The following is a 13,676-nucleotide window of genomic DNA, read 5'->3' as shown; positions in this document are numbered from 1 at the left end:
AGAAGTGATAGGGAAACAGCAGACAGTGGTCATCCTCTTTCACAGGTTTACTAACCGAGACTATATATCTAAAGGCTCTTTTTAAACAGAGACGAGGGGGAGTAACTCTGCGTATGGCACTGGTCGCGTATAGCGTATACGCACGGCGCGCAACGTCCCTTGTCTGCACATAGAGACAACGAAAAATGTGCCGTGACACGGATTCGAACCGGGGTTGCTGCGACCACAACGCAGAGTACTAACCACTATACGATCACGGCTCGCCACTTCTTGCTGGACACACGAGAGGTGGTGGCCACGGGTGTTCTGACCTGTGCTGTGCCACGTGAATAAACTGCGAACGTAAGTTCCCAGCCTCTCTCCCTTTGTCTAAGCCGTCCCAATTTACAAACAAGCCATTTTCCACCTTGTTTTCTCTGCCACATTTCAAGGGGCGTCACTTTTTTATTTGGTTATGACAAGATTGTTGAGCGTTTTACAAGAATGGCGCGGAAGGGCTACTCATTCCCTGCATAGTGTCCTTTTTTGGACACAAATTATGATTCTTGCCTTTGTGTCCCCGAAGCAGAACAAGGCCAGTCACTCTCACACTTTCAATGGTCCTAAATCAAGTTCAAATAGGTACTCATCCGCCCCCAAACGGCTTTGAAGTGACTATACTCGCACCAGCTTGTATTGATGGCATGCAGCACATGCATTTTCACTGGTTTGCGTCAAATCCTTGTATGGTCACACCATAGCCAGCTTTTTCTTTTTTCTACCGGTGAAGAAAAGCATTCCCTTTTCCCAAGCTCTTTCAATACCTGCTGCAGCAAAACATTCATTCAGGCGCTTCCTTCTTGGTATCTGCGCAACGGTGAGGAATCAAAGTAGGAGCTTTGGTGAAAAGGGCATAAGGCCTGTTCTTTTAGTTTGGCGCGCTACGCTCAACTAATTGACAGACATCTTTCCCTCATCGCCCAAATACAGAATTGGTTAAATGGATGCTCGAGCCAGCCAGGAGTCGAACCTGGAATCTTCTGATCCGTAGTCAGACGCATTATCCATTGCGCCACTGGCCCAAGGTGTTTGCTGCTTGCCATGTCACCGACCCAGGACACTCGCTCGGAGCGAAAGAAGTGACGGGGAAACAGCAGACAGTGGTCTTCCTCTTTCACAGGTTTACTAACCGAGACTATATATCTAAACGCTCTTTTTAAACAGAGAGGGCGGGGAGTAGCTCTGCGCATGTCACTGGTCGCGTATACGCGCGGCGTGCAACGTCCCTTGTCTGCACATAGGGACAACGAAAAATGTGCCGTGACCCGGATTCGAACCGGGGTTGCTGCGACCACAACGCAGAGTACTAACCACTATACGATCACGGCTCGCCACTTCTCGCTGGACTCACGAGAGGTGGTGGCCACGGGTGTTCTGACCTGTGCTGTGCCACGTGAATAAACTGCGAACGTAAGTTCCCAGCCTCTCTCCCTTTGTCTAAGCCGTCCCAATTTCCAAACAAGCCATTTTCCACCTTGTTTTCTCTGCCACATTTCAAGGGGCGTCACTTTTTTATTTGGTTATGACAAGATTGTTGAGCGTTTTACAAGAATGGCGCGGAAGGGCTACTCATTCCCTGCATAGTGTCCTTTTTTGGACACAAATTATGATTCTTGCCTTTGTGTCCCGAAGCAGAACAAGGCCAGTCACTCTCACACTTTCAATGGTCCTAAATCAAGTTCAAATAGGTACTCATCCGCCCCCAAACGGCTTTGAAGTGACTATACTCGCACCAGCTTGTATTGATGGCATGCAGCACATGCATTTTCACTCGTTTGCGTCAAATCCTTGTATGGTCACACCATAGCCAGCTTTTTCTTTTTTCTACCGGTGAAGAAAAGCATTCCCTTTTCCCAAGCTCTTTCAATACCTGCTGCAGCAAAACATTCATTCAGGCGCTTCCTTCTTGGTATCTGCGCAACGGTGAGGAATCAAAGTAGGAGCTTTGGTGAAAAGGGCATAAGGCCTGTTCTTTTAGTTTGGCGCGCTACGCTCAACTAATTGACAGACATTTTTCCCTCATCGCCCAAATACAGAATTGGTTAAATGGATGCTCGAGCCAGCCAGGAGTCGAACCTGGAATCTTCTGATCCGTAGTCAGACGCATTATCCATTGCGCCACTGGCCCAAGGTGTTTGCTGCTTGCCATGTCACCGACCCAGGACACTCGCTCGGAGCGAAAGAAGTGACGGGGAAACAGCAGACAGTGGTCTTCCTCTTTCACAGGTTTACTAACCGAGACTATATATCTAAACGCTCTTTTTAAACAGAGAGGGGGGGAGTAGCTCTGCGCATGTCACTGGTCGCGTATACGCGTGGCGTGCAACGTCCCTTGTCTGCATATAGGGACAACGAAAAATGTGCCGTGACCCGGATTCGAACCGGGGTTGCTGCGACCACAACGCAGAGTACTAACCACTATACGATCACGGCTCGCCACTTCTCGCTGGACGCACGAGAGGTGGTGGCCACGGGTGTTCTGTCCTGTGCTGTGCCACATGAATAAACTGCGAACGTAAGTTCCCAGCCTCTCTCCCTTTGTCTAAGCCGTCCCAATTTATAAACAAGCCATTTTCCACCTTGTTTTCTCTGCCACATTTCAAGGGGCGTCACTTTTTTATTTGGTTATGACAAGATTGTTGAGCGTTTTACAAGAATGGCGCGGAAGGGCTACTCATTCCATCCATAGTGTCCTTTTTTGGACACAAATTATGATTCTTGCCTTTGTGTCCCCGAAGCAGAACAAGGCCAGTCACTCTCACACTTTCAATGGTCCTAAATCAAGTTCAAATAGGTACTCATCCGCCCCCAAACGGCTTTGAAGTGACTATACTCGCACCAGCTTGTATTGATGGCATGCAGCACATGCATTTTCACTCGTTTGCGTCAAATCCTTGTATGGTCACACCATAGCCAGCTTTTTCTTTTTTCTACCGGTGAAAAAAAGCATTCCCTTTTCCCAAGCTCTTTCAATACCTGCTGCAGCAAAACATTCATTCAGGCGCTTCCTTCTTGGTATCTGCGCAACGGTGAGGAATCAAAGTAGGAGCTTTGGTGAAAGGGGCATAAGGCCTGTTCTTTTAGTTTGGCGCGCTACGCTCAACTACTTGACAGACATCTTTCCCTCATCGGCCAAATACAGAATTGGTTAAATGGATGCTCGAGCCAGCCAGGAGTCGAACCTGGAATCTTATGATCCGTAGTCAGACGCGTTATCCATTGCGCCACTGGCCCAAGGTGTTTGCTGTTTGCCATGTCACTGACCCAGGACACTCGCTCGGAGCGAAAGAAGTGATAGGGAAACAGCAGACAGTGGTCATCCTCTTTCACAGGTTTACTAACCGAGACTATATATCTAAAGGCTCTTTTTAAACAGAGACGAGGGGGAGTAACTCTGCGTATGGCACTGGTCGCGTATAGCGTATACGCACGGCGTGCAACGTCCCTTGTCTGCATATAGGGACAACGAAAAATGTGCCGTGACCCGGATTCGAACCGGGGTTGCTGCGACCACAACGCAGAGTACTAACCAATATACGATCACGGCTCGCCACTTCTCGCTGGACGCACGAGAGGTGGTGGCCACGGGTGTTCTGTCCTGTGCTGTGCCACATGAATAAACTGCGAACGTAAGTTCCCAGCCTCTCTCCCTTTGTCTAAGCCGTCCCAATTTCCAAGCAAGCCATTTTCCACCTTGTTTTCTCTGCCATATTTCAAGGGGCGTCACTTTTTTATTTGGTTATGACAAGATTGTTGAGCGTTTTACAAGAATGGCGCGGAAGGGCTACTCATTCCATCCATAGTGTCCTTTTTTGGACACAAATTATGATTCTTGCCTTTGTGTCCCCGAAGCAGAACAAGGCCAGTCACTCTCACACTTTCAATGGTCCTAAATCAAGTTCAAATAGGTACTCATCCGCCCCCAAACGGCTTTGAAGTGACTATACTCGCACCAGCTTGTATTGATGGCATGCAGCACATGCATTTTCACTCGTTTGCGTCAAATCCTTGTATGGTCACACCATAGCCAGCTTTTTCTTTTTTCTACCGGTGAAAAAAAGCATTCCCTTTTCCCAAGCTCTTTCAATACCTGCTGCAGCAAAACATTCATTCAGGCGCTTCCTTCTTGGTATCTGCGCAACGGTGAGGAATCAAAGTAGGAGCTTTGGTGAAAGGGGCATAAGGCCTGTTCTTTTAGTTTGGCGCGCTACGCTCAACTACTTGACAGACATCTTTCCCTCATCGGCCAAATACAGAATTGGTTAAATGGATGCTCGAGCCAGCCAGGAGTCGAACCTGGAATCTTCTGATCCGTAGTCAGACGCGTTATCCATTGCGCCACTGGCCCAAGGTGTTTGCTGTTTGCCATGTCACTGACCCAGGACACTCGCTCGGAGCGAAAGAAGTGATAGGGAAACAGCAGACAGTGGTCATCCTCTTTCACAGGTTTACTAACCGAGACTATATATCTAAAGGCTCTTTTTAAACAGAGACGAGGGGGAGTAACTCTGCGTATGGCACTGGTCGCGTATAGCGTATACGCACGGCGCGCAACGTCCCTTGTCTGCACATAGAGACAACGAAAAATGTGCCGTGACACGGATACGAACCGGGGTTGCTGCGACCACAACGCAGAGTACTAACCACTATACGATCACGGCTCGCCACTTCTCGCTGGACGCACGAGAGGTGGTGGCCACGGGTGTTCTGTCCTGTGCTGTGCCACATGAATAAACTGCGAACGTAAGTTCCCAGCCTCTCTCCCTTTGTCTAAGCCGTCCCAATTTCCAAACAAGCCATTTTCCACCTTGTTTTCTCTGCCACATTTCAAGGGGCGTCACTTTTTTATTTGGTTATGACAAGATTGTTGAGCGTTTTACAAGAATGGCGCGGAAGGGCTACTCATTCCATCCATAGTGTCCTTTTTTGGACACAAATTATGATTCTTGCCTTTGTGTCCCCGAAGCAGAACAAGGCCAGTCACTCTCACACTTTCAATGGTCCTAAATCAAGTTCAAATAGGTACTCATCCGCCCCCAAACGGCTTTGAAGTGACTATACTCGCACCAGCTTGTATTGATGGCATGCAGCACATGCATTTTCACTCGTTTGCGTCAAATCCTTGTATGGTCACACCATAGCCAGCTTTTTCTTTTTTCTACCGGTGAAGAAAAGCATTCCCTTTTCCCAAGCTCTTTCAATACCTGCTGCAGCAAAACATTCATTCAGGCGCTTCCTTCTTGGTATCTGCGCAACGGTGAGGAATCAAAGTAGGAGCTTTGGTGAAAAGGGCATAAGGCCTGTTCTTTTAGTTTGGCGCGCTACGCTCAACTAATTGACAGACATCTTTCCCTCATCGCCCAAATACAGAATTGGTTAAATGGATGCTCGAGCCAGCCAGGAGTCGAACCTGGAATCTTCTGATCCGTAGTCAGACGCGTTATCCATTGCGCCACTGGCCCAAGGTGTTTGCTGTTTGCCATGTCACTGACCCAGGACACTCGCTCGGAGCGAAAGAAGTGATAGGGAAACAGCAGACAGTGGTCATCCTCTTTCACAGGTTTACTAACCGAGACTATATATCTAAAGGCTCTTTTTAAACAGAGACGAGGGGGAGTAACTGCGCATGGCACTGGTCGCGTATAGCGTATACGCACGGCGCGCAACGTCCCTTGTCTGCACATAGAGACAACGAAAAATGTGCCGTGACACGGATTCGAACCGGGGTTGCTGCGACCACAACGCAGAGTACTAACCACTATACGATCACGGCTCGCCACTTCTTGCTGGACACACGAGAGGTGGTGGCCACGGGTGTTCTGACCTGTGCTGTGCCACGTGAATAAACTGCGAACGTAAGTTCCCAGCCTCTCTCCCTTTGTCTAAGCCGTCCCAATTTCCAAACAAGCCATTTTCCACCTTGTTTTCTCTGCCACATTTCAAGGGGCGTCACTTTTTTATTTGGTTATGACAAGATTGTTGAGCGTTTTACAAGAATGGCGCGGAAGGGCTACTCATTCCCTGCATAGTGTCCTTTTTTGGACACAAATTATGATTCTTGCCTTTGAGTCCCCGAAGCAGAACAAGGCCAGTCACTCTCACACTTTCAATGGTCCTAAATCAAGTTCAAATAGGTACTCATCCGCCCCCAAACGGCTTTGAAGTGACTATACTCGCACCAGCTTGTATTGATGGCATGCAGCACATGCATTTTCACTCGTTTGCGTCAAATCCTTGTATGGTCACACCATAGCCAGCTTTTTCTTTTTTCTACCGGTGAAGAAAAGCATTCCCTTTTCCCAAGCTCTTTCAATACCTGCTGCAGCAAAACATTCATTCAGGCGCTTCCTTCTTGGTATCTGCGCAACGGTGAGGAATCAAAGTAGGAGCTTTGGTGAAAAGGGCATAAGGCCTGTTCTTTTAGTTTGGCGCGCTACGCTCAACTACTTGACAGACATCTTTCCCTCATCGGCCAAATACAGAATTGGTTAAATGGATGCTCGAGCCAGCCAGGAGTCGAACCTGGAATCTTCTGATCTGTAGTCAGACGCATTATCCATTGCGCCACTTGCCCAAGGTGTTTGCTGCTTGCCATGTCACCGACCCAGGACACTCGCTCGGAGCGAAAGAAGTGACGGGGAAACAGCAGACAGTGGTCTTCCTCTTTCACAGGTTTACTAACCGAGACTATATATCTATACGCTCTTTTTAAACAGAGAGGGGGGGGAGTAGCTCTGCGCATGTCACTGGTCGCGTATACGCGCGGCGTGCAACGTCCCTTGTCTGCACATAGGGACAACGAAAAATGTGCCGTGACCCGGATTCGAACCGGGGTTGCTGCGACCACAACGCAGAGTACTAACCACTATACGATCACGGCTCGCCACTTCTCGCTGGACGCACGAGAGGTGGTGGCCACGGGTGTTCTGTCCTGTGCTGTGCCACATGAATAAACTGCGAACGTAAGTTCCCAGCCTCTCTCCCTTTGTCTAAGCCGTCCCAATTTCCAAACAAGCCATTTTCCACCTTGTTTTCTCTGCCACATTTCAAGGGGCGTCACTTTTTTATTTGGTTATGACAAGATTGTTGAGCGTTTTACAAGAATGGCGCGGAAGGGCTACTCATTCCATCCATAGTGTCCTTTTTTGGACACAAATTATGATTCTTGCCTTTGTGTCCCCGAAGCAGAACAAGGCCAGTCACTCTCACACTTTCAATGGTCCTAAATCAAGTTCAAATAGGTACTCATCCGCCCCCAAACGGCTTTGAAGTGACTATACTCGCACCAGCTTGTATTGATGGCATGCAGCACATGTATTTTCACTCGTTTGCGTCAAATCCTTGTATGGTCACACCATAGCCAGCTTTTTCTTTTTTCTACCGGTGAAGAAAAGCATTCCCTTTTCCCAAGCTCTTTCAATACCTGCTGCAGCAAAACATTCATTCAGGCGCTTCCTTCTTGGTATCTGCGCAACGGTGAGGAATCAAAGTAGGAGCTTTGGTGAAAAGGGCATAAGGCCTGTTCTTTTAGTTTGGCGCGCTACGCTCAACTAATTGACAGACATCTTTCCCTCATCGCCCAAATACAGAATTGGTTAAATGGATGCTCGAGCCAGCCAGGAGTCGAACCTGGAATCTTCTGATCCGTAGTCAGAAGCATTATCCATTTCGCCACTGGCCCAAGGTGTTTGCTGCTTGCCATGTCACCGACCCAGGACACTCGCTCGGAGCGAAAGAAGTGACGGGGAAACAGCAGACAGTGGTCTTCCTCTTTCACAGGTTTACTAACCGAGACTATATATCTAAACGCTCTTTTTAAACAGAGAGGGGGGGGAGTAGCTCTGCGCATGTCACTGGTCGCGTATAGCGTATACGCACGGCGCGCAACGTCCCTTGTCTGCACATAGGGACAACGAAAAATGTGCCGTGACCCGGATTCGAACCGGGGTTGCTGCGACCACAACGCAGAGTACTAACCACTATACGATCACGGCTCGCCACTTCTCGCTGGACGCACGAGAGGTGGTGGCCACGGGTGTTCTCTCCTGTGCTGTGCCACATGAATAAACTGCGAACGTAAGTTTCCAGCCTCTCTCCCTTTGTCTAAGCCGTCCCAATTTCCAAACAAGCCATTTTCCACCTTGTTTTCTCTGCCACATTTCAAGGGGCGTCACTTTTTTATTTGGTTATGACAAGATTGTTGAGCGTTTTACAAGAATGGCGCGGAAGGGCTACTCATTCCATCCATAGTGTCCTTTTTTGGACACAAATTATGATTCTTGCCTTTGTGTCCCCGAAGCAGAACAAGGCCAGTCACTCTCACACTTTCAATGGTCCTAAATCAAGTTCAAATAGGTACTCATCCGCCCCCAAACGGCTTTGAAGTGACTATACTCGCACCAGCTTGTATTGATGGCATGCAGCACATGTATTTTCACTCGTTTGCGTCAAATCCTTGTATGGTCACACCATAGCCAGCTTTTTCTTTTTTCTACCGGTGAAGAAAAGCATTCCCTTTTCCCAAGCTCTTTCAATACCTGCTGCAGCAAGACGTTCATGCAGGCGCTTCCTTTTGGTATCTGCGCAACGGTGAGGAATCAAAGTAGGAGCTTTGGTGAAAAGGGCATAAGGCCTGTTCTTTTAGTTTGGCGCGCTACGCTCAACTACTTGACAGACATCTTTCCCTCATCGGCCAAATACAGAATTGGTTAAATGGATGCTCGAGCCAGCCAGGAGTCGAACCTGGAATCTTCTGATCCGTAGTCAGACGCGTTATCCATTGCGCCACTGGCCCAAGGTGTTTGCTGTTTGCCATGTCACTGACCCAGGACACTCGCTCGGAGCGAAAGAAGTGATAGGGAAACAGCAGACAGTGGTCATCCTCTTTCACAGGTTTACTAACCGAGACTATATATCTAAATGCTCTTTTTAAACAGAGACGAGGGGGAGTAACTCTGCGCATGGCACTGGTCGCGTATAGCGTATACGCACGGCGCGCAACGTCCCTTGTCTGCACATAGGGACAACGACAAATGTGCCGTGACCCGGATTCGAACCGGGGTTGCTGCGACCACAACGCAGAGTACTAACCACTATACGATCACGGCTCGCCACTTCTCGCTGGACACACGAGAGGTGGTGGCCACGGGTGTTCTGACCTGTGCTGTGCCACGTGAATAAACTGCGAACGTAAGTTCCCAGCCTCTCTCCCTTTGTCTAAGCCGTCCCAATTTCCAAACAAGCCATTTTACAGCTTGTTTTCTCTGCCACATTTCAAAGGGCCGTCACTTTTTTATTTGGTTATGACAAGATTGTTGAGCGTTTTACAAGAATGGCGTGGAAGGGCTACTCATTCCCTGCATAGTGTCCTTTTTCGGACACAAATTATGATTCTTGCCTTTGTGTCCCCGAAGCAGAACAAGGTCAGTCACTCTCACACTTTCAATGGTCCTAAATCAAATTCAAATAGGTACTCATCCGCCCCCAAACGGCTTTGAAGTGACTATACTCGCACCAGCTTGAATTGATGGCATGCAGCACATGCATTTTCACTCGTTTGCGTCAAATCCTTGTATGGTCACACCATAGCCAGCTTTTTCTTTTTTCTACCGGTGAAGAAAAGCATTCCCTTTTCCCAAGCTCTTTCAATTCCTGCTGCAGCAAGACGTTCGTGCAGGCGCTTCCTTTTGGTATCTGCGCAACGGTGAGGAATCAAAGTAGGAGCTTTGGTGAAAAGGGCATAAGGCCTGTTCTTTTAGTTTGGCGCGCTACGCTCAACTACTTGACAGACATCTTTCCCTCATCGGCCAAATACAGAATTGGTTAAATGGATGCTCGAGCCAGCCAGGAGTCGAACCTGGAATCTTCTGATCCGTAGTCAGACGCGTTATCCATTGCGCCACTGGCCCAAGGTGTTTGCTGTTTGCCATGTCACTGACCCAGGACACTCGCTCGGAGCGAAAGAAGTGATAGGGAAACAGCAGACAGTGGTCATCCTCTTTCACAGGTTTACTAACCGAGACTATATATCTAAATGCTCTTTTTAAACAGAGACGAGGGGGAGTAACTGCGCATGGCACTGGTCGCGTATAGCGTATACGCACGGCGCGCAACGTCCCTTGTCTGCACATAGGGACAACGAAAAATGTGCCGTGACACGGATTCGAACCGGGGTTGCTGCGACCACAACGCAGAGTACTAACCACTATACGATCACGGCTCGCCACTTCTCGCTGGACACACTAGAGGTGGTGGCCACGGGTGTTCTGACCTGTGCTGTGCCACGTGAATAAACTGCGAACGTAAGTTCCCAGCCTCTCTCCCTTTGTCTAAGCCGTCCCAATTTCCAAACAAGCCATTTTCCACCTTGTTTTCTCTGCCACATTTCAAGGGGCGTCACTTTTTTATTTGGTTATGACAAGATTGTTGAGCGTTTTACAAGAATGGCGCGGAAGGGCTACTCATTCCCTGCATAGTGTCCTTTTTTGGACACAAATTATGATTCTTGCCTTTGTGTCCCCGAAGCAGAACAAGGCCAGTCACTCTCACACTTTCAATGGTCCTAAATCAAGTTCAAATAGGTACTCATCCGCCCCCAAACGGCTTTGAAGTGACTATACTCGCACCAGCTTGTATTGATGGCATGCAGCACATGCATTTTCACTCGTTTGCGTCAAATCCTTGTATGGTCACACCATAGCCAGCTTTTTCTTTTTTCTACCGGTGAAGAAAAGCATTCCCTTTTCCCAAGCTCTTTCAATACCTGCTGCAGCAAAACATTCATTCAGGCGCTTCCTTCTTGGTATCTGCGCAACGGTGAGGAATCAAAGTAGGAGCTTTGGTGAAAAGGGCATAAGGCCTGTTCTTTTAGTTTGGCGCGCTACGCTCAACTAATTGACAGACATCTTTCCCTCATCGCCCAAATACAGAATTGGTTAAATGGATGCTCGAGCCAGCCAGGAGTCGAACCTGGAATCTTCTGATCCGTAGTAAGACGCATTATCCATTGCGCCACTGGCCCAAGGTGTTTGCTGCTTGCCATGTCACCGACCCAGGACACTCGCTCGGAGCGAAAGAAGTGACGGGGAAACAGCAGACAGTGGTCTTCCTCTTTCACAGGTTTACTAACCGAGACTATATATCTAAACGCTCTTTTTAAACAGAGAGGGGGGGGAGTAGCTCTGCGCATGTCACTGGTCGCGTATACGCGCGGCGTGCAACGTCCCTTGTCTGCACATAGGGACAACGAAAAATGTGCCGTGACCTGGATTCGAACCGGGGTTGCTGCGACCACAACGCAGAGTACTAACCACTATACGATCACGGCTCGCCACTTCTCGCTGGACGCACGAGAGGTGGTGGCCACGGGTGTTCTGTCCTGTGCTGTGCCACATGAATGAACTGCGAACATAAGTTCCCAGCCTCTCTCCCTTTGTCTAAGCCGTCCCAATTTCCAAACAAGCCATTTTCCACCTTGTTTTCTCTGCCACATTTCAAGGGGCGTCACTTTTTTATTTGGTTATGACAAGATTGTTGAGCGTTTTACAAGAATGGCGCGGAAGGGCTACTCATTCCATCCATAGTGTCCTTTTTTGGACACAAATTATGATTCTTGCCTTTGTGTCCCCGAAGCAGAACAAGGCCAGTCACTCTCACACTTTCAATGGTCCTAAATCAAGTTCAAATAGGTACTCATCCGCCCCCAAACGGCTTTGAAGTGACTATACTCGCACCAGCTTGTATTGATGGCATGCAGCACATGCATTTTCACTCGTTTGCATCAAATCCTTGTATGGTCACACCATAGCCAGCTTTTTCTTTTTTCTACCGGTGAAGAAAAGCATTCCCTTTTCCCAAGCTCTTTCAATACCTGCTGCAGCAAAACATTCATTCAGGCGCTTCCTTCTTGGTATCTGCGCAACGGTGAGGAATCAAAGTAGGAGCTTTGGTGAAAAGGGCATAAGGCCTGTTCTTTTAGTTTAGCGCGCTACGCTCAACTAATTGACAGACATCTTTCCCTCATCGGCCAAATACAGAATTGGTTAAATGGATGCTCGAGCCAGCCAGGAGTCGAACCTGGAATCTTCTGATCCGTAGTCAGACGCGTTATCCATTGCGCCACTGGCCCAAGGTGTTTGCTGTTTGCCATGTCACTGACCCAGGACACTCGCTCGGAGCGAAAGAAGCGATAGGGAAACAGCAGTCATCCTCTTTCACAGGTTTACTAACCGAGACTATATATCTAAAGGCTCTTTTTAAACAGAGACGAAGGGGAGTAACTCTGCGCATGGCACTGGTCGCGTATAGCGTATACGCACGGCACGCAACGTCCCTTGTCTGCACATAGGGACAACGAAAAATGTGCCGTGACACGGATTCGAACCAGGGTTGCTGCGACCACAACGCAGAGTACTAACCACTATACGATCACGGCTCGCCACTTCTCGCTGGACACACGAGAGGTGGTGGCCACGGGTGTTCTGACCTGTGCTGTGCCACGTGAATAAACTGCGAACGTAAGTTCCCAGCCTCTCTCCCTTTGTCTAAGCCGTCCCAATTTCCAAACAAGCCATTTTCCACCTTGTTTTCTCTGCCACATTTCAAGGGGCGTCACTTTTTTATTTGGTTATGACAAGATTGTTGAGCGTTTTACAAGAATGGCGCGGAAGGGCTACTCATTCCCTGCATAGTGTCCTTTTTTGGACACAAATTATGATTCTTGCCTTTGTGTCCCCGAAGCAGAACAAGGCCAGTCACTCTCACACTTTCAATGGTCCTAAATCAAGTTCAAATAGGTACTCATCCGCCCCCAAACGGCTTTGAAGTGACTATACTCGCACCAGCTTGTATTGATGGCATGCAGCACATGCATTTTCACTCGTTTGCGTCAAATCCTTGTATGGTCACACCATAGCCAGCTTTTTCTTTTTTCTACCGGTGAAGAAAAGCATTCCCTTTTCCCAAGCTCTTTCAATACCTGCTGCAGCAAAACATTCATTCAGGCGCTTCCTTCTTGGTATCTGCGCAACGGTGAGGAATCAAAGTAGGAGCTTTGGTGAAAAGGGCATAAGGCCTGTTCTTTTAGTTTGGCGCGCTACGCTCAACTACTTGACAGACATCTTTCCCTCATCGGCCAAATACAGAATTGGTTAAATGGATGCTCGAGCCAGCCAGGAGTCGAACCTGGAATCTTCTGATCCGTAGTCAGACGCGTTATCCATTGCGCCACTGGCCCAAGGTGTTTGCTGTTTGCCATGTCACTGACCCAGGACACTCGCTCGGAGCGAAAGAAGTGATAGGGAAACAGCAGACAGTGGTCATCCTCTTTCACAGGTTTACTAACCGAGACTATATATCTAAATGCTCTTTTTAAACAGAGACGAGGGGGAGTAACTGCGCATGGCACTGGTCGCGTATAGCGTATACGCACGGCGCGCAACGTCCCTTGTCTGCACATAGGGACAACGAAAAATGTGCCGTGACACGGATTCGAACCGGGGTTGCTGCGACCACAACGCAGAGTACTAACCACTATACGATCACGGCTCGCCACTTCTCGCTGGACACACGAGAGGTGGTGGCCACGGGTGTTCTGACCTGTGCTGTGCCACGTGAATAAACTGCGAACGTAAGTTCCC

General features: G+C 48.6%; 15 non-coding genes across 15 annotated transcripts; all 15 read right to left on the bottom strand.

The window, feature by feature from the left end:
- Window positions 1–988: 988 nt before the first annotated feature.
- trnar-acg (transfer RNA arginine (anticodon ACG)) lies at window positions 989–1,061 on the bottom strand. Its single transcript has one exon. It is a non-coding gene; the product is annotated as a tRNA-Arg (tRNA).
- A 234-nt stretch (window positions 1,062–1,295) lies between these two features.
- Window positions 1,296–1,367, bottom strand: trnah-gug (transfer RNA histidin (anticodon GUG)). Its single transcript has one exon. It is a non-coding gene; the product is annotated as a tRNA-His (tRNA).
- Window positions 1,368–2,094: 727 nt separating this feature from the next.
- On the bottom strand, window positions 2,095–2,167 carry trnar-acg (transfer RNA arginine (anticodon ACG)). The gene has a single exon. It is a non-coding gene; the product is annotated as a tRNA-Arg (tRNA).
- Window positions 2,168–2,400: 233 nt separating this feature from the next.
- On the bottom strand, window positions 2,401–2,472 carry trnah-gug (transfer RNA histidin (anticodon GUG)). Its single transcript has one exon. It is a non-coding gene; the product is annotated as a tRNA-His (tRNA).
- Window positions 2,473–3,200: 728 nt separating this feature from the next.
- trnar-acg (transfer RNA arginine (anticodon ACG)) lies at window positions 3,201–3,273 on the bottom strand. The gene has a single exon. It is a non-coding gene; the product is annotated as a tRNA-Arg (tRNA).
- Window positions 3,274–4,314: 1,041 nt separating this feature from the next.
- Window positions 4,315–4,387, bottom strand: trnar-acg (transfer RNA arginine (anticodon ACG)). The gene has a single exon. It is a non-coding gene; the product is annotated as a tRNA-Arg (tRNA).
- A 1,041-nt stretch (window positions 4,388–5,428) lies between these two features.
- On the bottom strand, window positions 5,429–5,501 carry trnar-acg (transfer RNA arginine (anticodon ACG)). The gene has a single exon. It is a non-coding gene; the product is annotated as a tRNA-Arg (tRNA).
- Window positions 5,502–6,847: 1,346 nt separating this feature from the next.
- Window positions 6,848–6,919, bottom strand: trnah-gug (transfer RNA histidin (anticodon GUG)). The gene has a single exon. It is a non-coding gene; the product is annotated as a tRNA-His (tRNA).
- Window positions 6,920–7,647: 728 nt separating this feature from the next.
- On the bottom strand, window positions 7,648–7,720 carry trnar-acg (transfer RNA arginine (anticodon ACG)). Its single transcript has one exon. It is a non-coding gene; the product is annotated as a tRNA-Arg (tRNA).
- Window positions 7,721–7,961: 241 nt separating this feature from the next.
- On the bottom strand, window positions 7,962–8,033 carry trnah-gug (transfer RNA histidin (anticodon GUG)). Its single transcript has one exon. It is a non-coding gene; the product is annotated as a tRNA-His (tRNA).
- A 727-nt stretch (window positions 8,034–8,760) lies between these two features.
- trnar-acg (transfer RNA arginine (anticodon ACG)) lies at window positions 8,761–8,833 on the bottom strand. The gene has a single exon. It is a non-coding gene; the product is annotated as a tRNA-Arg (tRNA).
- A 241-nt stretch (window positions 8,834–9,074) lies between these two features.
- Window positions 9,075–9,146, bottom strand: trnah-gug (transfer RNA histidin (anticodon GUG)). Its single transcript has one exon. It is a non-coding gene; the product is annotated as a tRNA-His (tRNA).
- A 728-nt stretch (window positions 9,147–9,874) lies between these two features.
- On the bottom strand, window positions 9,875–9,947 carry trnar-acg (transfer RNA arginine (anticodon ACG)). The gene has a single exon. It is a non-coding gene; the product is annotated as a tRNA-Arg (tRNA).
- Window positions 9,948–12,093: 2,146 nt separating this feature from the next.
- On the bottom strand, window positions 12,094–12,166 carry trnar-acg (transfer RNA arginine (anticodon ACG)). Its single transcript has one exon. It is a non-coding gene; the product is annotated as a tRNA-Arg (tRNA).
- Window positions 12,167–13,200: 1,034 nt separating this feature from the next.
- Window positions 13,201–13,273, bottom strand: trnar-acg (transfer RNA arginine (anticodon ACG)). Its single transcript has one exon. It is a non-coding gene; the product is annotated as a tRNA-Arg (tRNA).
- Window positions 13,274–13,676: the final 403 nt, after the last annotated feature.

The sequence above is a fragment of the Osmerus eperlanus genome, chromosome 19, assembly GCF_963692335.1.
Source record: "Osmerus eperlanus chromosome 19, fOsmEpe2.1, whole genome shotgun sequence".
In the NCBI taxonomy this organism is placed as follows: domain Eukaryota; kingdom Metazoa; phylum Chordata; class Actinopteri; order Osmeriformes; family Osmeridae; genus Osmerus; species Osmerus eperlanus.
The sequence above is the reverse complement of the archived record's forward strand: the minus strand, read 5'-3'. Positions and strand labels throughout refer to the sequence as shown.